The 25,443-nt window shown below is 38.5% G+C and overlaps 1 protein-coding gene across 1 annotated transcript in view; it reads right to left on the bottom strand.

Moving 5' to 3' along the window:
* The window catches only part of kifc3 (kinesin family member C3), a 95,324-nt gene that overhangs the window by 40,021 nt on the left and 29,860 nt on the right, over positions 1 to 25,443 (bottom strand). The gene's annotated exons all lie outside the window — the stretch shown is intronic.

Here is a 25,443-nt window from a genome sequence, read left to right as displayed (position 1 = left end):
CAGTGGTCGCACATTCAAGTACTAACCAGGCCCGGCCTTACTGAGCTTCTGAGATCTGACGGGATCAGGCTTTGACAAGCCGGTATGGCGATAGGTGACACAAATCAAACATGGCGACGTCATCATCCTGTTGAAAATAAGGTCTATTGTCTTTTTGAAAACTGTGCAGAAGGGAAGCATTTTGTGCATTTTGGGACAGGGAAGTTGTCTGAACTTTTCTCTGAGCTGGATGAAACAAAAGTTTGATTTTTCATCTTGTTCCGCTGTTGTGACGCAGATTCAAATAGTCATGATGCTCTGCCTTTTTGTGATCTCTTTCAGTGAGCTCCGTCCCAGACTGATAATGTGTAGAGCTCACTTCAGAGTGACACAAAAATCAATCTGGCCTGACAGGTTAACTCACTGGTGTGGTAGTAATCTATATGAAATGGCAGTTCAGACTCAGATCAACAAAACCAATGCCACCAACTACAATTTAGCCAAAGTGTCTTGTCCAAGAACAAAACAGCAATAGTAATATTTTTATTATCCGTCATGTCTAGACCCCCACATGCACAAATAGCAATGGTCCATAAAAGCAACAATCCAACTACATAAAGCAAACTACAAGAGTAAACAACACCACACTGCACAGTCCCTCTGCTGAAGTGTCCTACCAGTCCACGTCGCCATGGTTTCCTCTGGGCCAGTGTCCAGTCAGATCTGTCTCTGTCCACCCAGCTTTTGTGAATGAGACTCCCCACCCAGCCTATCATCCTGTTGAACTTTTACATCAATATTTTAACATCTGCACATCTGAACATAAACAGAGGCTCTGAGCAGGTCCTTCACACGAGACAGACTGAGCAGGTAAACTACACCACACTCAGGTGATCCTCTGCCCCACGGTTAAAATCAATCTGATCTGGAGTCAGTTTAAATACAACACAATGCAAACAAAAGGACACATGCAGATTATATTGAACTGATCTGAGGTCAGCAGACAAACGGTGACCGTAATCTGATTTAATCCCAAAGCAGATGTCCTAGTTAACCCATGAACGCACTCACGATCCACTATGTTAGGCTTGTTAAAGGGTTTTAATGAATGAATGAAACTTTCACTAGAGTCATTCATGAAATCGCTGTGTGAAGTATAAATATGCCACAGTTCTCACAATACTAAAATTTCAAGATATTCTGATACTAAAGATATGCAGATTTTGATAGCCAGATGATAATTTTAAAATATTTTCAGACAATATTGTGATTTTCAACAAAGTATAATAGTATTTGTTATTACACCATGTGATCTGACATTAGTTCTGATCAAATTCAAGATGAAACTGTTCATACTGGTCATATTTTATCCAGTTGTGCAATCATTTTCAGTATTGATACTTAAACTTTCTTAAAACTCGAGTTTTAGTATTGGTTAGTATCTGATTTTCAATATTTTTGACAGCCCAAGTCACAATATTAAATTTGTGTGTTACTATTGTGAAAAGAAACATTTTTTATGATTATCCACTATTTTTGGCATCAACATTACGATATCGTCTTCATTTTGTCTAATTAAAAAGGTCCTGTACCCGATGCATGCATTAGAGCAAAAACCTTGTCCCAGTAAGTTCGCTGTGTGCTGTCTGCATCTAATTATAAAGTGTTATAAAGTCCTATAATCAGGAAGAGTGTGTTAGCATGCTAGTTGTTACGGACCATGTAGAGTAGAGGTGTCAAACTCACATTCATAGAGGGCCAAAATTAAAAACTGGGACTAAGTCGTGGGCCAAACTAAATATTTATTGAAATATTTCAACAACATCTGCATGTTTTCTCTTCTTTTGAGATATGTAATGATAAACCTTTTCTTATTAAAATAAATGTTTAATAATAGTTTTGCTTAAACACTGAATCCAGAACAAGCAGAATATAAAATAATAAAACAATTTTAAATAAATAATGTCTCTAATAATAAATAATAGTCTATCTGTAGCCGGTGGGCCAGCTCTAATACATATTTGATATGATCTTGCAGGCCAAATACAATTATATCGTGGACCAAATTTAGTTTGACATGTCTGATGTAGAGTTTTGTCATCAGACTAAATCTGAGAGTTGGCAAAAGGAGAAATTAAATTTGTCAACTGGACAAAAGTTTATTTTGGTTGAATACATTTCGCAACTCATCCAAGATGTTTCTTCAGTTCTGGTGGACACTTCCTTATCTGTCTGAAGGGAGGAGCTAACTACACTGAAACTATCCTGAAACTAACACACCTACTTGTTTAGTTTCATATTAGCATAACCATTCAGGGCTATAATGGAGCTTTTACACCTCTGTCCCTGGCTGACCCTATTGTTCTCTTGGTTTGTTTTGATTTAGGGTTGAGGATAGAGTTATAAATGGGAGAAAGGTAGTTAATGTCAGAGTAGTTTCAGGGTAGTTAGCTCCTCCCTGCAGGCAGATACAAGTCAGTGTCCACCAGCGTCTGACCAGAACCGAAGAAGCATCTTGGTTGAGCTGCGAAACATATTCAACCAAAATAAACTTTTGTACAGTTGACAAATCAAATTCCCCCTTTAGGCATGGATTCTACCTTGATGATGGAGGGATTTTACATAAAACAGAGTTGTGAAAAGTGCTTTTAAACTCATCCTTGGTGAATAATTAGGACGCTCTGAATGCATAAGGTGAGTGAGGAGTAACGTTGAACCACTGCAAACTGATTGAAAAGGTGCTGTAAGTTTGGTTTTCACATTTTAAAGTGCACATTTATATTGAATTACATGAATACTGCTTGATTATGATTCAGGATACTCCAAAATGTAATGAGATATTCTATTATTTTGTCCATAACATTGTCCACCAGTTTGTCAAACCCTTCAACATCAATAAATGCACTTTTCCATATGGCAATTCCTGAAGTGTAACTCTGTATTGATGCATCTTCTCTCTAATAAGTCACATATGAATTTTCCACAGTTTTGTTAGAGCTTTGTCCACTTTATATTGAAGTTACTGCATTTTTAGCCATCCTTCACATTTGAATTTATTGTATAAAGTATGTTATTTTGTATTTTTACCCAAGACAGGTGAAAATAAATACAACTAAATTAAACCTGCATTTTGTTGTATTTCCAGCCAAAAACAATCCAAGACATATCCTTTTTTATACATAGACTGTGCGCATATACTTTCAGATGTACAAACTTGTGCCAGTGGATAAAGAAAGCGTTGGACTTTGCTTTGCATTTCTTCACATTAAAGCTGCAGAGTAAGGCAGGATTAGGCGGCTGCTGACACAAACATACAGAAATAAATGTACAAGGAGAGGGAGGGTTTAAGATCTGGGGGAAAATGTGGTTCAGCATACACAAGTAAGACTGGGTTTAAATGTAAAAACCTCCAAGCATATATCAAACCCAAAGACGCCAAGAGAAATATGTGTATGTAGTATTATACTACATATGATATGATGTGTAAAGCTAAAGGTGCACTGTGTAACTTTTTGTTTGCGGGTCCGTCACCTGCACGCTTTTCGATGGATATGTCATTTAGGGGTGTAAGGAAAAGAATAGATTCAGTGATACGTCGTGATACTTCATTGCACAATTCTCAGATCGATTAAAAATGCATCCAAATCTTTTTTTAAGTAATATTTTTCACTAAAATTCAAGAGTTACATTCACAGTTCTCGTGATTTAAACATTTTAATCAGTTATATTTTATACAATTTTGTTCTTGTGAAGGTGTAGTTGACTATATCATCCATTGTTTTAGTACTGGGATATATCGTGATATATTAAATTGTGATGTGGATATCAAGATATGTTTCATAATTGTCAGACTCAAGGCAATGCACACCTCTAATGTCATTGCTCTGCCAGAAATGTTCCACAATATGACATTAAACAGCTCTACCTTACATTTACTAAGTTACAGGTGGTTTATATTAGACAGGATGGTGCCACCTAGTGCCTTTACTCAATTTCATTTCTCTCCAGTGACTAGGTCAGGAATTGGAATACATCCCAGAAGTTGTAGACCGCGCACCGGCCAATCAGTGAAGAGCTGTGAAGCCATGACGTCAAACTCAAGCATCTGTCTGGGTCCCTTTTGTGTTACAGCACAACAGTAAACAAAGCGGTTGAGATGGATGTAGATGAAGACAGACATTCTGTGTTGGCAACGATTCCCGAGATCGAGGATTTAAAGCCGGAACAAAGAGAATGTTTAGTGAATTTTATCAAAAGGGAAAGACGTTATTGCCCTTCTTCCTATGGGATTTGGGAAAAGCTTAATATACCAGTTAGCCCTGTTCGTGATGTATGTAATGCACCACTACCAAATACCAATGACTGGTTAAATAAAAAAGTACCCGCATACTGTATCAAATACATACGAATCCTAATGCTGTGAGGTCAGACGGTTTCCATGAAGTGAAACCAGCTAATGAATCAGGTTAGGTTTTAAAGCTCAAATATGTAGAAAAACAGACATTCTGATTGTGAGTGGGGTCACCTCTCCACAGATCTGACCTGCAACCTAGTCTGGTTTGGTCTCCATGAATACAGAAAGGTTTAATGCCATACTGTGTAACATTCCAGACAAAGCAATAACATCTCTGTGAAGAAAAGCATTTGACGGACCCTCCACCAGAAAAGTTACACAATGCAGAGAAACTGAGTAAAAAATAGACTAAATAGACAAAATTTCTGATGTTACCGTGGAAATGAACTGAAATGCCACACAGAGCGAGGGTCTGTTATTAAAGACGGCAGCTGCTGACACATCTGTCTCAGTCTAAACCACATCACTTTTCATGAACCACAAAACAGGAGAGACTGGAAAATAGGGATGGGACCAGCCTGTCACCATAATTACTATATCGACTTTTAAGCATTTAATATTTAGCAGATGGAACAATAGTTTCAGGGGTCAGTATTTATCTTGGGTAATTTTTCTTAGTACAGAACAATTATTAAAGGTTCCCACTAGTACAATTATAAGATTTGAGCTGTAGGGGGTTGAATAAATCTCTTCTACAACTTATTATACATAGAAACAAGAGTTCATATGTTTTTTTTTTGTTTGTTGACCACGTGTGAATGAAACAAAAAACAACTCTGGGGTCTGTTTGTGATCAGGAAACAACATTAGAACATAAAATAGTGTAATATGGCCCATATTATTACTTTAATGCAGGTATCCAGTAGGATTGTAACGGTACACGTATCTGCGCCAAACGGTTTTGTTTCGGTGCAGGGCTGTGCACGAGTGAATTCACACAATTAGTGTGTGTTTACATTTTTCCACTACATGTGCAGCTACATGGAAGGCTTGGCTCTTTAATATTCACAAGGAACTCATAGGAAATTGGGGGAGCAGTGTTTCCAGGAGAGCTTTACAATTTGATACGATTTGAAATATGAAGTTTGAGTAAAACTTCATGCTGGAACTGTTAGTGCTGCACTTACATTTTCAAAGTATTCTTCCCATCACTGTTTACTGTGTCAGGCCACATTTCATGTCGTTTTCCATGTGCTCACTCACTCCTCAGTGCTGCTTTGTTTACTACCAACCTGCCTAAGCACTACACACCTGGGACCAGCCTCTAAGTATAGCACAGGGGAGGGCATCTGGGAATAATTACGTGTTTGGTGTGAATCTTAAACCTGTTACGGCTGAAAGGGGCACTATAAGATTTTGCTGCTCGTCCTTGCTTTGTCTAGAATGTCCCACAGTATTAACATGGACACAAGCAGTGATGTTACAGACAAGTTATAGTCAGATCTGCATTGAGGCAATCCCAGTTGTGCCACTCATAGAATGCATATGCTTTTAATATCCATGAAGCATCTAAATTACAGCATTTTTTTTTTTTTAACTACAGCTTCTATTACTGCTCAAAGATTTGGAGAAAAACATAATAAGAATTGCGGGATAATGGGATTCATGTGCAAAGTTCATATTTTAAAGCAAAAGAAATGGCAAAAAGACTGAAAATTAACTGATAAACTAATACTAGAATCACATTTCAGAACATTTCAGGAGATTTTGTTGTTTGTGGAAGAAATTATGCAACTTAAATCAGTACAGCCTTTGCCATTTTCCAATTGCTTACATTCAAATTGTGATTTCGATTTTCTTTTGATTAATCGTAAAGCTCTAGCATCTATTTAAACTGTAAATAATATAACTTTTTGGTTGGGAGTCTGTCACCTGCTTGTTTCTATGGATACGTCATTGCAGTGTTCCACAGTATGACATTAAACAGCTCTACTTTACATTTATTTGATTAGAGGTGTTTCAAAAAGCTCAAAAGTACCTAGAAAAACAGGTATTCTGATTCTGAGCGGGGTCACCTCTCCACAGATCTGACTTCTAACTTGGTCTGCTTTGGTCTCTATGTTAATGCAAAGGTTTAATATCATACTGTAAAACATTCCAGACAAAGTTACACAATGCACCTTTAAATCTTTAAAAAAAAAACATACCTACATTGATAAATTCTCCCCTGATGAGTGCAGTAGCTGAATCGTTGTCCTACTATATTCCATTCACACAAATCCCAAATGGTCCTTGGTCTAAATGACAGGTGCAGAGGGGACACCTGCCGCAGCTTAAGTTACCCAAGTTTAGCCCCGCCCCCACAGGCTCCACTGCTCCCGTCTCCCCGGCAACAGGACCCCTACAGTATCCATGACCCATTCAAAATTAAAGCAAGTAATATGATTAAGGAGTATCGCTGTAAAAAGCAAAAGCAGAGCCAAAAGATAAAAGATAAAGGATAAGGTATAAAATGTCTGGCAATACAAGGCGTAAAAAAAACCTGTAATTAACACTACAGATTAGATAAATGGTGAGATTATTTTGCCAAATTTGTTTTTCTAGTGATAATTAAGGGCCCATATTAAGCTATTTTCTGACCTATGCTATAATGTTGTTCCCTCATCAAAAACATACCTGGAGTTGTGTTTTGTAATCCTTTATTATTAGACTGTCTACATCTCCAAAGCTCAAAATGCTCTGCTCCACCTTGTGATGTCATTGAGAGGTGGTTTTCATGACAGATAGAAAAGAGAATTCCAGGCCTGAAATGATCAAAAATCATTCTAGTGAAGTTTAAAAACACAGTAGAGCGCTTCCTCTGTTACCACGTGACATCACAAGGTGGAACAGAGATGAAGCGCTCTACCTCTTCTCTTCATCTGACAACCCCTATATTGTATTTTAATTAATTAATTTATTATTATTATTTTTTAAGTGCATTCATAAACGATTTTGCAACAGCAAATAATTTCCAACTTCATGCAAGACTAATTGAGGCGACTTTTAACACCACTGAACATCAGTAGGTCACCAGGTCTAAACCAGGTCTGAACCAGGACTGAACCAGGACTGAACCAGGACTGAACCAGGACTGAACCAGGACTGAACCAGGACTAATCTTGGATTTGAGAGAGCAAGAGGGAAAACCCGAGCCCGCGCAGCAGAGTGTCCGCAAAGTGCGATTGGGCAACAGCTGCTCTTAGCTCCGTGAGGCGCAGAGCTTGGTGCCGGTCCTTTCGCCCGTGGTCACCTGACAGTCTACCCAGGCGCATCTCTGGGCCCATTCTGACACTAAGTCCTGGTTCAGTTCTGGTTTAGTCCTGGTTTAGTCCTGTTTTATACCTAGCGCAGTCCTGGGATCAGCCCTGGTTTAGTCCGCATGTGTCGCACCTCCCCAGTGGCTGTTTGGCGCGCCCCAGGGGAGACGGGCCTCACTTACTGAAAACCACTGCAGTAGATGTTATCGTTTCTCCTGGAGTTTTCTACAGTGTTCTACAACAACCTATAACAACCACCAGGACAAGTTACAGGTCAGATCTGTGGAGAAGTGGGTAATAACGCATGTTTTTAATGGTAGCTTTGAAAAATTTAATCTCCAATAATTGAATAAATGCAAGATATATTTAAATTCTTTAAAGGCCGTACTGTGGGACATCTTGGGCAAAGTAATAACATCCCCATGGAGACAAGCAGACAGCGGACCCTCCACGAGAGAAATTACACGGTGCACCATTAATGGATCATAACTTAATTCTTAATAAAATTAAGTGTTATTGTGTCTGGCCTTGTATGAAAGCTGTAAATCAGTCCCCAACATCTAAGCAGAGAGTAAAAGGCTCGGAGAAATGCACCATGAAATCAATACTGTAATTAATTAAAAATGACCTATAGACTGTGACTCATACTCCAGACAAGGGCAAGGCTGTAAAATACATTTACTGTATAACTAATCCGAGATTAAATCAAATCTATCAAGCAAAATCTATAATTCAAAAGGGCCATATTCCACCATTTTCTGATCTATGTTATAATGTTGTTCCCTCATCACAAACAGACCTGGAGTTGTGTTTTTGTTTTTTTCATTCACACATGGTAAAAAAAAAAAACCCACAAACCTTGCATATTAAGGAACAGAGTATTTTGAGCTTTGGAGATGTACACAGGCTAATAATAAAAGGAATACCGTATTTTTATAACTAAGTCACACTTTTTTTTTCATGGTTTGGGTGTTTCCTGCAACTAATATTCCGGTGCGACTTAAATATTAAAATTTCACGCTGACAGTCATGAGAGGACGCTCTAGGCTTGTGTGTCAGTATCCGCTACTCCTATTACTCCTGTACCACTGTCACGTCACTCTATGCTGCGCATGTCTCCTGCAGAAAGAGCCTCTGTCCTGTCTGGATCATGTCAGTCGATCGCACCATTACTTCTGTACCACTGAAAATTTTAAATTTAAATAAACCCCCAAAAAAGAAAGTAATATTTAGAAAATTACAAGCTGCAAATGTAGCAAAATATGCAGCCAAAAACGGAAATCAAGCAACAGAAAGAAAGTTTAGAGTGAGAGAAACTTATGACACCGGGAGGGTGCAACATGCAACTTTCCTGGAAGTCACTGGATGGATCGAAAACTGAAACCATCCTGTTGGGATTCAGAAAGTCCGGAATAATTCTAACTGGAACTGATGCTGAGTCTGAGTTGCGGAGATGGTCAGTCTCAGTCGAGGAGTTGCTCAGAAGTGACACCAAGGATGAAGAATTCAGTGGGTTTAGTGATTTGGAGTGAGATGGAGAGTTTGGTAAACTATTTCTGTTCTGTTGTTTATGCTGTGCTTAAGAACTGTTCATGTGTGACGTTAACAGTCTGTTGTTCCCTCTTCTATTGTTATTACTAGAACTTGACTTTCAACATGAAATGAAATTTCCCACAAAAAGTGCGATTTAGTCTGAAAAATACAGTACTGTGAATGAAACAAAACACAACTCCAGGTCTGTTTACGATCAGGTAACAACATGGATCTAACATGGATTAAAGTTCACTGTTCAAAATTCAAGACCTTTAACAGTTCTCTTTGCATGAAACTGGCCTGACTATTGATTACTGGGACTGTCAAGGTTATATTGATTGATGATAGAGATTTTGTATTGACATTCCTACAGCTACAAAAGGCTAAAATGCGGAATAAAGGAAGTAGGAAGAACATAATAATTAGCTGCTGTGTGGTAAAAATCATTGCAAAATGAAGCACTATTTGCACATTTTGTTAATTATTAAAAATAAATGAATTAAAATAAAAACACATGCAGAAATGTCACCAGTTTGTCAAGTCTGGAACACAATACCATTTCCAAATTATTGTGAATATTTTCAAGACATCAGCAAACCAAGATAAGAATTAAACTTTCTGGTGGAGGATCTGAAAACGATATTGCTTTGTCTAGATTGTCCCACAGCATGGCATTAAACTCAGGTGTGTCCATGGAGACAAGCCCACAATGCCTCTAGGCCAAGTTACGGGTCAGATCACTGTAGAAAAGCATGTTTTTCATCGTATTTCTGAGCAGCAAAACACCAGGAATTGGCCTTAAATTCATCCATTTTGGAAACAAGTTTGTGGTGGACCTCCTACCAGAAAAGTTACGCAGTGCACCTTTAAAGATGTCAAAAGATGCATAATAGTTTGGGGAGAATATAAGTCTGTGCAATTGATCGAATTGATTATTTCATTTTTTATATAGCGAGATTGCAGAATAGCTGGATATATAGTTTATTTAGGATACATTTATGTTTTTCTATGCTTTATTTCATGTTCAGGGTATTAATTTTATATTTATACATCGCAAAACTGCTCTAAGGTTCATATTTGTAGCCTATATTTAAGTTCAATTTGAAAGTTTTGCGCAAATTATCAACAACAAAGTGCTATTTTTAGAGAGAAGTGCTGAATAAATGCATTGTGTAACTAAAAAAATAACAGTTTGAATAATCGTGATTTCAATATTGACCAAAATAATAATCGCATAATCGATTTTTTTTTCCATAATCGAGCAGCTCCTATTATAAAAAATGCAGTTAATAGGTTTTAGAATATGTTTTATAAAGGGAAAGTAAAGCAATTCAAGTTAAATTCTATATAAAAATTGCAGGTGGAATATTTTTCTTAAAGCACGTCTTGGTATAATTCTGTAACATGAGCCACAAGAATAAAATCCCTGTCTACTATCAGGAAATGGGCGGGTCTCTCTTAATGGTCTGAAAGCCTTTTTACAGAGCTTATTCAGTCAAGTCCTGCCAGTCATTCTGATGCTAATTTTCACACAAATGCTGAATAAAAAAAGGCACGCTCCATCCAGTTTCAGATATAAATAGAAAATGTTAGAAAAATTTGCAGTTACTGTCTCTTTTCGTGTAACCTTTGAATAAATTGCATCCAGAACAGGCTATTTTTGCCAATTTCTGTGCTCGAATGCATTTAAAATTCACAATTCTGATTAAAAATAAGAAACATTGTGTCGATATATGAAAAATCAATTCAAATAATGAACCATCTTATGATTATCTTACTATAATTATGAATATATGATGTTTTTCCTATGCAAATGCTTTACTAAAATGCATAAAACAAGCAATAATTCTGTTTAAATTACATTAAATCTTGGTTTATTCCAGTCAAGTGATTAAAAATACATTAATTAACTCATGGATATATAGACATGACATAATTTCGGCCAACAAAGCAAGATACTCTGTCGCTTCTGTGTAAACTGTAAATACCGACGCACACATAAAAGCAGGATTATTCTGATGCGATGAAGCATGAATAAATATATAACACAGAGGAGCGTTCGGCCATGTTGGGACTGTCAGACATCTAGGCCGTAACACAAGATACTGCATCAGGTTACATCGCCATCCCTCCACCTTCCACCCTCCTCTCTCGCCCTCTCCTCCCGTTCAACATGTTTTGCCTCCATCTTTCTGCTCCGTTTTTTTTCTATAATCTTACCTCTCTCCCTGCGGTCTTTTCTTTAGATCATCCGTGCATGTTAGAAACCTCTCCTCCGCTCTTCTCCATGTCCAATGTCAACGCAAAATGCAAAAAACGCTATGCTCCCTCTCTCCTCTCTCCCTCTACTATCTCTCTCCTCTCCGTGCGGGTGCCTCTCGCTCGTCCCTACCCTCCCGCTCAGTTCCCATGGCAACCGCCCGCCGTCGTCGTCCTCGTCGTTGTGCGCCCCCTCCCGACGCAGATTAATATTTCAGGTCGTGAGCGACGAGCCGAGCGCTCCTCCCTTCCCCCCTCGGAGCTTTAAAAGATGAAATATTCAGCGGCGGTCGTCTCCGTGCGGGTTTGTTTACGCGAGACACGAAGCAGACGCGGGGATGTGAGGTTCAGGGGTCACCGGGAATAAGGGATGCAGAAAACAAGAACAACAACAGACTACAGATGGAGAAAAATAATAGAAATCAATAATAATAATTTAAAAAACGGGCATTGTTCTCGTCTCACTGGTTGGGGAATGAATGGAAAGCTCAAGAATCAGTGAATGATATGGAAGGTTTTTACTTTTACTCTGCTCCAAACCACATGATTTCACCAACATTTCAGATTTTGGAGAAAGAAATTTTATTATTTTTGTGTTAAACAAGACAGACTTTTAATCAGTATAGAGATTTCTGTTCATAAAATCAATACCAATAGCCATTTTTATTTTGTTTTTGAAAAGGCTAAATGAAATATATAGAGTAAAATCCCACACACCGTCTTACTTGGAAAATGTGAGATTTATTAGGACAAATAAATCTCACATTTTCCTAATAAATAAAATAAAAAGTAAGAAGGTGTGCGGGATTTCTCTCTTTGTTCTTGGGCTGCTCCTTCTCCTCCAACGCACCCGTCTCAAGTAACTGATGTGTGACGTTCTCATTCTTTCACAAATCAAGATAGATTATTAATATGAGGGAAAAAAAAAAGAAGTTTTTCCCTGTAATGTCTAGCCCTAATATGGAACAGCCATGGTTCTCAAAGTCTGGTCCCTCAGCCATGTGTGGGAGTCAAAAATTGTGATAACAGCTGATCATGTCTTTCACAATACAATTTCTTATGATAAATAATCTCAAACGTATCCTGTTTTGATGACAACAACTACACCAATAAATAAAATAAGGACTATAATAATTCAATCTTTTATCCAGATGAGGTTATAAACATGATTTGAACTTGACTAGTGGCCAGACTGGCGCCACCTATAGTGCCTTCGCTCAATTTCATTTCTCTCCAGCGACTAGGTCAGGAATCAGAATACACTAGACAGTTTGCAAGAACCTGAAAAGTGTGAGTTCGGGCACCAGCCAATCAGCGAAGAGCCATAGAGTCTGTGTTTGCAACGATTCCCAAGGTCGAGGATTTAAAGCCGGAACAAAGAGAATGTTTGGTGAATTTTATCAAGGGGAAAAACGTTATTGCCCTTCTTCCTACGGGATTTAGGAAAAGCTTAATATACCAATACCAATATACCGTTAGCAGCGCATTACATACATCATGACCAAATAGCAGCGATTGATTGAAATAAGAAAAAGTACCCGCCTACGTCAAACAAACAAATCCTAATGCTGCCAGGTTAGACGGTTTCCACAAAGCAAAACCGTCTGATGAATCAGGTTAGGGGACTATAGGGTCCTCAGAATATTTTCATATGATAAAGGCATGAAAAAAATATGAGAGCCCCTGGACTAGAGGAAACCCAAATGTTAGTACTTATAAACATTCAAGAAAAATGAGAGCCATCACTTTAAAAATATAAACGCATTTGGTTTAGAAAGTGCTTTTTGGACATTCACGCCACACTCCGTTGTTACAAAAACAGCTTTCACATTCAAGAACTAACCAGCCCGGCTCTGCTTCGCTTCAGAGACGAGATCAGGCTTTGTCAAGGAGGTTTGACCAAGATAGATTTGTATTAAAATTCTGTATATTTCATGTGGTCGATAAGCCTGAATTAGATTGAAGCAAAGTCAAGCTCAGTCGTCATTTACACAAGTATGATATGCAGTTAAATATTCTCCAATCCAGATATCATAATAAAAAAAGTGTTATATTTTTATTACACTTCTTCTAAGCCTGACATACGTTACACATTTTGGTTATATAAGATAGAGATAGATATATAGAGAGATAGAGCTTTATAAAGATATAGAGATAGAGAGATATAAAGATAAAGAGACAGAGATATAGAGATATAGAGATATACATCTAGAGAGAGACTTTAATTCTAAATCTCTGTGCATATCCATATACAAAGGTGACAGAGCTGATCCACGTCACACAGATTAAAGTGCTGAGACTCAGATGTTACGAAGCCGAGGCGGCTCAGGTCAGAGTCTGCATCGCCATTACACGGTTACATAACTAACCCCTCACACGATCACGCCATTATTATGACTTTATATTCATCTGGAGGGATTGTTCTCGGGTATTAGACAACAATATTATCCAAGCATACCAATATATTATAAATGTAAACACAAACATGGAGAGGACAGGGACGCAAAACCAGACGAGATTTTTTTCTCACGATACATATACTGTCATGGTGCACTTTGAGCGTTTTGCACATATTTTTCCATTGCTTTTTTTTTTTTTTTTAAATCTACAAATGGCAAAGAAAATAACATACCGCTGTTTAGACATGCAAGATTAATCAGAATGCTTTTCAGAAGTGCCATACTTTCCTCCTCAAACAACAAAATCTCCTGTCTTATGCATAAAAACTCTGCTAACCCTGTAGTTTAAATCTGTACAAACATTGGGGTTGGGACAAGATCTCACAAGACAAAATTGCCACAAGTGAGATTTTTTTCCTCATGTTTTTACATTTTGATTGAAAAAAAAAAAAAAAAGTACCATCAAGTTACATTTTTGGAGAATAGTCTCCAAAAGTAGAGCTACAATGACAGCAGAAATATAGAAATAAATAAAGTCTATCAAGAATGGTGAGACTAAAACTGGGAACTGATTTGCAAAATGTATTTATTATAGCCTAATAAAGTCAAAATCTCGTCATGTTCTCATGCAGATCCAATCTCGTGTCTCGTCTCGTGGAAACTGTATCTTTTCCCACCACTAACAAATATGTTCTGAAATGTGATTCTTTTAATAGTTTTTCAGTCTTTCTGTCAATTCTTCTGGACATGTTTAAAATGTGAACTCAGAACAGAATCTAATTATTCAAATATAAAATCGTACATTTAAATCGCAGTGTTCGTCTGTCAAACTTCGTCTGACAAAGTCATATTAAACATTTCCCCCTGAATGGTCCAGTCCTACTTAACATGTCTCAAAATATGTCACTTTCTCAGATCTTAGAAACTAGCACACCAGTCTAGAACTAAAAATAGTTTTCCATCAAATGAGCCCCACTTTTTCTCTCTCTGCTGCTGCTGTGTCAGACCTGAGGCTGTGTTGATTACAGGTGGAATATTCCTCTATTATTATTCTTGAAGGGATCATGATGAATAAAGTATGTAATCAAAATCGACGTGTGCAGATGTGCAAGTGTGTAGGAAAGAAGGACTACCTAACTATAAGAGATCAGATTACATTCATGGATCTATTAAAATAACTGGATAGGGTGTTGATGTTTGTAGCTGCCTCCAGTTGGCGTAGTGGACACTCATTGGTACTTCAGCGGAAAAAAATCCCATGGGCCGAGACAAGATTTTTCTCATAGAGCGCAATGTAATCACAAACTGCTCGTGTTCGGCTGACAGGGCACCTACAACTTTCAAAAATGTCTGATTTTGTGGTGATTTTTTAGATCATAAACTTTTTCTCAGCTCAAAATCCTTCAGTTGTCTTAAAAAAACGCTTTATAATTGTTCGCTTCGGCTCCGCCCTAGCTCCTCTCGCACTGACTGGTCAAAGTGATCGCGTGATACACTAGACCGAGCTCTGTTTGTGCACTGGTGTGTGCTCGCGGGAGAAAAAGAGCACTACGACACGTGCCCAATCGGCCCAGAGCCACCGGAAGTACCTCGCCGGGCTAAAGGCGAAACTGGGATCACGCGCAATTGAGCTCGGCCCACTGACTTGATTGAGCGTCCATTTTGAAACCCCGAGGATTGATTAGATTAAATTAGTTAAAACATTCTCGGTAAATAGATTTTCAGTCGTCCTGTATTGTATTTTATTCTATATGTTAAAAAGGTCAAGCAAAATAAGTGTTAAAGGTGCACTGAGCAACATTTCTAGAGAAGGGTCCTGCTCGTTTCCATGGAAATATCATCGCTTTGTCTAGAATGTTCCACAGTGTACACTAAACCTATCTGTGCTACTTTACAGTTCAGATCTGTGGAGAGTCGCCCCTATTCACAGAAGGAATCGTTGTATTTTTGAGCAACAGAAACACCCGTAATGAATCAACACTAGATGAAAATGTTACACCACGGAACATTCCAAGCAACGCAATAACATCGCCATGGAAACGGAAATATTAGACATGTTTTGACTCAGACGAACTTCAATTGTAAAACCACGAGGAGCACAGATAGTGATGTATGTGACTGAGAGGGTCCACCACCTGCTCGTCTTAGAGGAAATGTGAACGAAAAGTGGCTCCACCAGAAATGTTACATAGTAGAGCTTTAAATATACTGAAATGAACCAAGGCGACGTAAACTACAAAACAAGAACACAAAGCAGACCTTACCCACAAGTTTAGACATTGTGTCATAAAAAGTAAACAAAATTCTAAATTAGAAAAAAGTTTAGTATTTTTTTTTGTTTTGTGGAGGAAATTACGGTACTTCAAAAACCTGCAGCTTTCACGATTTGCTCATTGCGTCCTTTCAAAATATTATTGTAAACTAATCTTGCAGCGCTACCAAGTCATCAGAAATTGCAATGAGCGGTGAATTTGGAATAAAAATACAATTAAAAGTGAAAATTATGACAATTTCTGCAATACGTAAAAGTTATAATAAAGTTCTTGAAAAGAGTCTCAAAAATAAATAAATTCATTAAAATAAAATTAATTAAAAAAATAAAAATAATAAAAAATTAAATAAATAAATAAAATATTAATAATAAAATAAATGTAAATAAAAAAAAATTAAAAAAAATCTAAAATGTAAATAAAAAAATGGGAAACTCAGTTATTTTTGCAGTACATTCCACAACTCTTACCTGTCCCTTCTTTCGACCACTTTGTACATGATTGACAGATGCCCCTCTCCTCCTCTTCAGTCCTGGATCTTTCTTTGATCCCAAAACCCAAGCGGTCTTCTCCTCTTTGGACGGACCTCCTCCTTGTTTACTTTTCCTCTTCTTGTCCTTTTCCTCTGGTCCAGATTCCAGAGCCTTACTGAAGCGATTCTTTAACAGACTGTGGACCGTCAGGGTGACCAGGGTGCACAAAACGTACATGATGGCGTCCGAAAAAGCCAGTTCAAGTTCAGTTCAAATTGTCCAAAAAATAATAATATAAAAAATATGTTCAATTGTCTCGGATTGTCTCCTGTTGATGACCAGCTTCTGTGGTTTCCGAGTTAAAACGCACATTCTACATCTTGAAGGCTGTGTTGGAAAAATGTCAAATACTTTTAAAATATTCTCTTCTCTCGGACTAACAAATGGATTTTTGTCACTAATATTACATTTTTAGACCTTTGCATTCAATCTCTGTCCAGGTGTCCAGACTACGTTAAAATATCTAATACTCTCTTCAAAAGGAGGCTAAACAGGACTAAACCCACAATAAACCTGGACTAATCCGGAGCTAAACCAGATCTAAACCAGGGCTGGACTGGTACAATGGGACTAAAACAGGACTAATCTTGGGCAAAACCAGGATTAAAAGCAATAATAATAAACAAATACTACTCCAGAGCTATGTGAGGACTGAAGAAATATGTCAACTTGAAACAAACCCAGGCTAAACCAGGCCAAAAACCCAGGCTAAACCAGGCCAAAAACCCAGGCTAAACCCAGACTAAAATCAGACTAAAATTGTACTAAACCCGAACTAAACCAACACAAAACTAGGACCAAATCAGGACCAAGACAGAACTAGACCCAGGACCAAACCAGGACTAAACCAGGACCAGAAAGGACCAAACTAGAACTACACTAAGACTAAACCAAATCTAGACCAGAAACAAACACAGACCAAGCCACAAAAGACTAAACTGTCCCAAAACTATGAATAAAAATGTTTCTGAACCAGACCGAAACCTACTCAAAACTACAAACAACTACCAAAACCGCATCCACAAAACGCCCTGCACCTGAACTAAACCAAGACAAAAATCCAAGTATGTGCCAGCCTCTCATCGGTCACTCCTTTATATCGTGGCGTTCCTCACCTGTTTGGCCTGAGCGCCCGTCTCTCCACCCATTCAAATCAACAACATTCCACCGAACAGATAAAACCACTGAACCTTGTCCCTTAAACTGGCCACTGGTCTGTGTCACGTCTCTCAGGTCTGGGCAGTAATCTGAGTCCTAAGACAGGTGTCACCTTCTAGGAAACCAAACACCTTGGACTTGGGATAGCCCTGTTAAAGGCCCTGGACCTGATTTCTCCCCAGGTATTTGAGCAAAACTTGTCTTAGTACAGATATTGTGGATAAGCAGCTATAGAGGTCACAGTGTCTGCTTTGTACTGTTTACAACTAATCATAAAGCGCTTTTAATGATAAACGGAAAGTGCATGTTAGCATGCTAGCTGTGATTAGCTCCTAGTCTTCTTGAAAATCACCAACATGCATTTACAAACTCAAATATAAAGTGTTTTATTGATAACCAAGAAGTACGTATTAGCTTCTGGTCTTCTTGAAAGTAGCAAAATGCAGTTATAAACTCAAATATAAAGCGTTTTATTGATCAGGAAGTGCATGTTAGCATGCAAGTAATTATTAGCTTCTAGTCTTCTTAAAAGTAGCTGAAAGCACTTATAAAGTCAAATATAAAGCGTTTTACTGATAATCAGGAAGTGCGAGTTAGCAGGCTAGTGGTTATTAAATTAGTTGGAAGCACTTAAAAACTAATCATCAGGAACAGTGTGTTAGCATTCTAGTTGTTATTAGCTTTCAGTCTTCTTGAAAGTAGCCGAAAGCACTTAGAAACTCCAATATAAAGTGTTTTTTTGATAACTGGAAGTGCGTGTTAGCATGCTTAGTCATTATTAACTTCTAGTCTTCTTGAAAGTAGCCAAATGCATTTATAAATTCAAATAAAGCATTTTATTGATAAACAATAAGTGCGTATTAGCTTCTTGTGTTCTTGAAAGTTGCCAATATGCACTTATAACCTCAATATAGAGCATTTTATTGATAATTGGAATTGCATGTTAGCATGCTAGTCGTTATTAACTTCTGCTCTTTTTGAAAGTAGCCAAACGCACTTATAAAATCAAATATAAAGCATTTTATCGATAATCACATGTGCGTGTATGCTAATTGATATTAGCTTCTTGAAAGTAGCCGAAAGCACTTACAAACTCAAATATAAAGTGTTTTATTGATCATCAGGAAGTGCACGTAGCTGTTATTAGCTTCTAGTCTATTGAAAGTCGCCAACATGCACTAATAATCAAAAGGTGCCGATTAGCCAGCTAGTTGTTATTAGCTTCTAGTGTTCCTGAAATTCGCTAAATGCAATTACAAACTCAAAACAACAAGCGTTTTATTGATCACCAGTTATCAGTTATTAGTTGTCACGTTTTTAAGAGACCGTAAAAATCAGGTACCGCTCCTTTAACTGAGCCCTAAGCCAAGGTCGCTCAAATCAGAGATAATTAACCGGAGGCAAACGTTCCATTACAGCTGCTAGCTCAAAACAAATACCAAGTAAATGTTATCGAACGGAGAACTTGGGGCATTGGATTAATGAGTTATTATATTATATGAATGTGACTATAAATTGCAGAATAAAATTTAATAATTAACTAAAATTAAACACAAAATAAAGTCCAAAGTATCCAAATAATGATTTTTATGGGTTTGTCTGAACACAGTGAGTTGAATTTCTGAATTATGAGTAAGTCACACCCAAAAAAAAAAAAAAAAAACTTCAAAGATTTCCTACTTTAAAATTCTGCTTTGTATTTCAGCAACTAGCAATGAAAACAAAATACAAAGCCACTTTTTATAAACTGCAAATCTGATCCGACAAATTGTGCAAGCCTTGTAATTAACTCTGTCTTATCACTGAAACTGAGCATAAAAAAAAAAAAATTCAAATACTTGTAGTCTTCTTGAGATCCAGTCAAACTAAATACAAAAGTTAATTCCTGATGCAAAAAGTGATCCAAAACATGTGCTGCTTTTGGAAAACTTTAAAATCCCAAAGTTAAACGGTGAAAAATGTGTAATCCCAACAGTTAGTCCATGGTGCTCGTTTGATAATTTTGCTGATCCAGAAGAAGTTGTATCCGGCTTTCAGATTTTTTAGAACCCGCGTATTTCGATAAAAAGAGAAAAGCAGATTAATATGATGACTGACTTCACCTTCATCACAGAGAGAGAGTGAATGAGATGGACGGGATAGAAGAGAGAGAAGGGAGATAGAGAGGGGAGATAGAGAGGGGAGATGAGAGGGAGAGGAGCGTCGTGAATGGGTCCCCTCTCCGTCTCCCACCCTCTCTCTCCCTCCTCTCCTTCTCCCCTCCCCCACCCTCCCTCTCTCCCTCTATCCCCTCTCTCTCTTCTCTCCCCCCTCCTCTCTTTCTCTCTCTCTTTCTCCTCCTCTCTCTCTCTCTCTCCTCTCTCTCTCTCTCTTTTCCCCTCCTCTCTCTCTCTCTTTTTCCCCCTCCTCTCTCTCTCTCTCTTTCCCCCTCCTCTCCTCTCTCTCTCTTTCCCCTCCTCTCTCTCTCTCTTTTCCCTCTCTCTTCTCTCTCTCTCCCCTCTCCTCTCTCTCTCTCTCTTTCCCCCTCCTCTCTCTCTCTCTCTCTCTCTCTTTTTCCCCTCCTCTCTCTCTCTCTTTCCCCCCTCCTCTCTCTCTCTCTTTCCCCCTCCTCTCTCTCTCTCTCTCTCTCTCTCTCTCTCTCCCTCTCTCTCTCTCTCTTTTCCCCTCCTCTCTCTCTCTCTCTTTTCCCCCTCCTCTCTCTCTCTCTCTTTCTCCCCTCCTCTCACTCTCTCTCTTTCCCCCTCCTCTCACTCTCTCTCTTTTCCCCTCCTCTCACTCTCTCTCTCTTTTCCCCCTCCTCTCACTCTCTCTCTTTTCCCCCTCCTCTCTCTCTCTCTTTTTCCCCCTCCTCTCTCCCCTTTTCTCTCTCCCCTCCTCCCTCTTTCTGCCCTCCTCTTCACCTCCTCCCCCCTACTCTTTGTCTCCCCCTTTCCCCCTCCTTCTCTCTCTCTCTCTCTCTCTCTCTCTCTCTCTCTCTCTCCCCCCTCCTCTCCTCTCTGTCCTTGGTCCATCTGGTCCAGAGGAGGATCAGCTCAATCAGCGCTGATGTAACAAATGACAGCGCTGGGAAAAAAAAAAAAAAAAAAAAAAACGCAGTTGAATTAAAGGTGAACTGCGGAACCTTTCTGGTGGAGGGTATAAGCCATGAATGTGAAGGTTCAACAGTATTCAACACTAAACTTGTCATCCTCCACAGGTCACACATGTGGAGAGTAGTGAACCCAACTCCCTGTAAGAATACATGTTTTTCCAGCATTAAAAACACACTCAATTGAATTAACACAAGATAGCCAAGTTTAACTAAGCAAAGCAGTTCCATAAAAACATACAAAAACATACAAGCACCTGTCTGGGTCCCTTTTTTGTTACAGCACAACAGTAAACAAAGTGGTCGAGATGGATGTAGACGAAGACATACATTCTGTGTTTGCAACGATTCCCGAGATCGAGGATTTAAAGCCGGAACAAAGAAAATGTTTGGTTAATTTTATCAAGGGGGAAAACGTTATTGCCCTTGTTCCTATGGGATTTGGTGCATTACATACGTCACAACCAAATAGCAGCGATTGGCTAAATAAAAAAACTTACCCTCCTACCGTCAACCTAATGCTGTGAGGTTAGACGGTTTCCACGAAGTGAAACCGGCTGATGAATCAAGCTAATGATCACTGACCATTAGAAAAAAAAAAATTTAACTTTCAAAATTCATAAATATTCTCTATTAGCCCTCAATCTGCATTTTCCAGCCTTTATCATTTGTTTAAAAAGGTCTAGTCTCACTATACAACAGAAATGGCTTAATTGTTTAATTGCTTAAATGTGAGTAATTGCAGTCCTCTCTTAAACCTCTACATGTCCAAGTTCAACAGTGGTGAGTGATGGGACAGGCCTGGGAACTGTCCATGGGAACTTTCTATGAACCAGGCTCTGTTGTAAAGTTCAGTTGAGATTCTGTATCGAGTTCAAACCTCCAGTAAACAGCAGAGATGGAGCTGCCGAGTTACACTATTGAGCAAAAATAAAAGGTTTGTGTTCAGACCAGTGAGTCTTTTCATGAGGTTAATGAGGAGGAGGGGCCAACACACAAACACATAAAATCACTAATGTAATGTAACGGGTGGTTGAGTCACCATTAATTTTTAAGTGTAAGTATTCAGTTCTGAACAAAACAGAAAAAAAATACATTAAAAAAATAATAAAAACAGTGTTTAAGCAGGCCCGTCAACAGAAATTTGAGGGCCCGGGAGCAAGAAGTCTCACATGGGCCCCCCTCTCATGTAAATTAATACATATTTTTTTGGGATAAGTAATAAAAAAAAGTGCGACTATAAGTGGTTTGGGTGGTCCTGCGACTTATACTCGAGTATAAAATTTTCACAATGACAGCCACGAGGGGACGCTCTAGGCTTGTGTGTCAGTATCTGCTGCTCCTGTTACTCCTGTACCACCGTCACTTCGCTCTACTGCACATGTCTCCTGCAGAAAGAGCCTCTGTCCTGCTGCAAGTAGTGAAATATTCAGCCAGAAACGGTAATCGAGCAGCAGAAAGAAAGTTTGGAGTGAGAGAGAAACTTGTGAGGGACCGGCAGAATGTGGGGATGGAGAACACAGCTTCACGGCAACCGGGAGGGTGCACCATATAACTTCCCTGGAAGCCACTGGATGATTTGACAAAGCCTGAACTTCAGTGTCAACCAAAACCATCCTGTCGGGATTCAGAAAGGCCAGAATAATTCTAACTGGAACTGATGCGGAGTCTGACGACAGCGACACAGAAGAGGAAGTGGCGCTCTGTTTACCTCTGGAGGTCGTGGAGTTCCTCAGAAGTGACACAGAGAATGAAGAATTTAATGGATTTAGTGATTTGGAGTGAGATGGAGAGTTTGGTCAACTTGTTCTGTTGTTTATGCTATAATTATCTGAAGAACTGTTCATATGTGACATTAACAGTCTGTTGTTCTCTGTTCTATTGTTTTTACTATAACTTGCCTTTCAACATCAAAATGTCGGTTCTTGTTCTCTGATTTCATAAAATAAATTTCCCCCAAAAAGTAGTCCAGTGCGACTTATATATATTTTTCCTTCTCTATTACACATTTTTTGGTTGGTGCGACTTATACTCTGGAGCGACTTGTAGTTCGAAAAATACGGTAGTTAATTTTAAGGAGTTTACAGTTGTCCAAAGTTATTTTATTCCTCATTTAACTTATGCAGCTTGAGCATCGTAATTATTCACCCCGATGAGTTTATAAGCACTTTTCACAACTTTCACAGACCAGAGCAGAGAAGTTTTGCAGTGACTATAAAACAGTCAACAACTAGCATGCCAACACACACATTCTGATTACTCTCTGACAATAAAATTCTTTCCAGTTAGATGTAGATAGTACACAGCAGACTTGTTTTGACCCCAAGAGCTGCTTATACGGTATATTTATAATGGGGCAAGAAAAAAAAAAAAGGCTCAAATATGAAAAAAAAAAAAAATGAAAAAAAAAAAAAGATTATATGATACAGGGACTTTAATTTTGGTCCAACTTGTGCTGCCATGAAAAACATTTAACCTGGTATTTTCCCCGCCCCATTAAGCAATAATCACTGTGCCAGACCTCCACACAGACGGGTAAACACGATCAAGGCGCGGTGCAGCAGGTGATAAGGTATTTTTATATGCACCATTGAAATAAAATAGATTTAGATTAAAAAGTCAAGCCCCAACTTCGTCAAATATTATACAAAGATTACAGAGTCCAATATTTGACCCAGTTTAGATAGCCTTTAGTTTAGTTAGATCATGATTATATGGGTTGAGGAAAATATGACCAGTGTTATGTGGAGTCATTATGAATCTGCAGAAAACAGAATGAGGTTGAAGCTATTAAAATTCCTAAGTCTTCTTTATTGGGGGTGCTTGACCTGTCATAACAAATTCTGAAAAGCAATATTGCTGAAGTAAATATAGATAAACAGATAAGACAGATAAACTATTAAGGATGGTATAAGATCTCATGCAACAACTTCGTGCACACAAGAGAAAAATTATCTTGTAGATTTTTTTCCCCATGTGTTTGCATTTAGATTGGACAAAAAAAGGGTTGCGTGTTGGTGAGTTGCATCACTTAAAAGTTCCAAAAAGTGGTGCTAGAATGGAAGCAAAACAATGAAATTAAATAAATAACAAAATCATGAGGCCAACTTTCAAAACTGAACAGTGAAATGTATACTTTAGGAATTGTTAAAATCTCGTCTTGTCTCGTTCTTGTGGATCCAATCTCGTGTCGTGGAAATTTTGTCTCGCCTTATTAAGGTTTTGCATCTATGTCACAAAAGCCCGTGACCTGTTGTTTATGCCGCCATATTGGAGGTCAAACTATTTGGACCAATTGTAGTATTTGTGTGTGATAAAATAATGACGCGCTGTGCAGTTTTCACTTTCGGCGGCAAGGAATCTCCTCCTCAATTTCCACCGCCCGGGGTCGCTACGGTTCTGATTTTGACCCCCATTCTCGTTACCCTGGCTGTTTTCAGGAACAGATGTGATGTCTTGGTGATCAACAAAGATCTCACGCATCCCGCTACAAAATATTTATAAGCCTCTAACCCCGTGTAGCTTTTCAGTTCTTGGTTGGTGTAGGCAGGGTGATGTAGAATGAATTAAAGTATAGATATCTGGATTAGGGATGGGCATTCGATGAAATTTTCTTAATCGATCGTCGGAAGAATTAACGATCGATTATCGATTAATCATTAACGTTTTTATATTAAAATGATCATCATTAGTATTACTATCTGCACTACTAATCTGCATAAATAAATTCAACTTTACGACATATAAACCGTAACGACTCTAGAGCCACATCAATCCGTTTGACATTATAATGTGTTTAATTCAGTTTTGCGCAACTCTTACAGAAACAAAACTTAAAACCACATCGCTAATTTGCATAAACTCAGCGAAGATAAAACTACAGCTCTTGTGTCGCTGATGCGGTCAACTTCTGTCGGATTAAAAGACATGATTCAGTGGAATACAGGTTAGTGTGACCAGATTTGCGTTTGTCAAAACCAGGACATCGTACGGGGGGTAGGAGATGGGGACTCGTCATCAACATTGCGCAACTCTCACCTGGTAAAGCTTTTTCCCACTGGACACCGAAACATATGTTCCTGCTTTATACACTGTACACATGGACTCACACTTGTCCTGAACGCAACGGAAAGCGTGTACAAGTCATCGTTAAATACGCATTTGTGCTTCCGTACGCTGCAGACTGACCGAGTGTTTGTGTCTCGCTCCTTCTGAGTGCAGAGAGCTACATGTACGGACCCCTGTTTGGTCACGCTACGCACAGCAACCTACATTCGGTTTGTTGATTAAAATTAACGTAATCGATGAAATTCTTAATGATCAATTATCGATTAATCGATTAATCATGCCCATCCCTAATCTGGATATTGGAATTTGGACACAGAGTGAGTGTTGGAATTAAGGATCTATTCCACAACCCAGGAGGATGACTTTAGCATTTTATCTTTTCTAATGACAGCTGATCTAACGAGCTGGCAATTTTCGGACACTTTTATGTTGTCTGCGCTCTTTAAAGTAGCCATGATTATATTGTATCAACCCCAACCTGGACCTCCACAGTATGGCTGCCAAAACATGAAATCACGTGACTGCCACGTCACACGCAAATCCTTAATAAATTATAATATTAT

Source organism: Boleophthalmus pectinirostris, unplaced genomic scaffold, assembly GCF_026225935.1.
Source record: "Boleophthalmus pectinirostris isolate CB_2022bp ecotype Guang Dong unplaced genomic scaffold, ASM2622593v1 HiC_scaffold_19, whole genome shotgun sequence".
Taxonomy (NCBI): Eukaryota; Metazoa; Chordata; class Actinopteri; order Gobiiformes; family Gobiidae; genus Boleophthalmus; species Boleophthalmus pectinirostris.
This window is presented reverse-complemented; position numbering and strand designations above follow the sequence as displayed.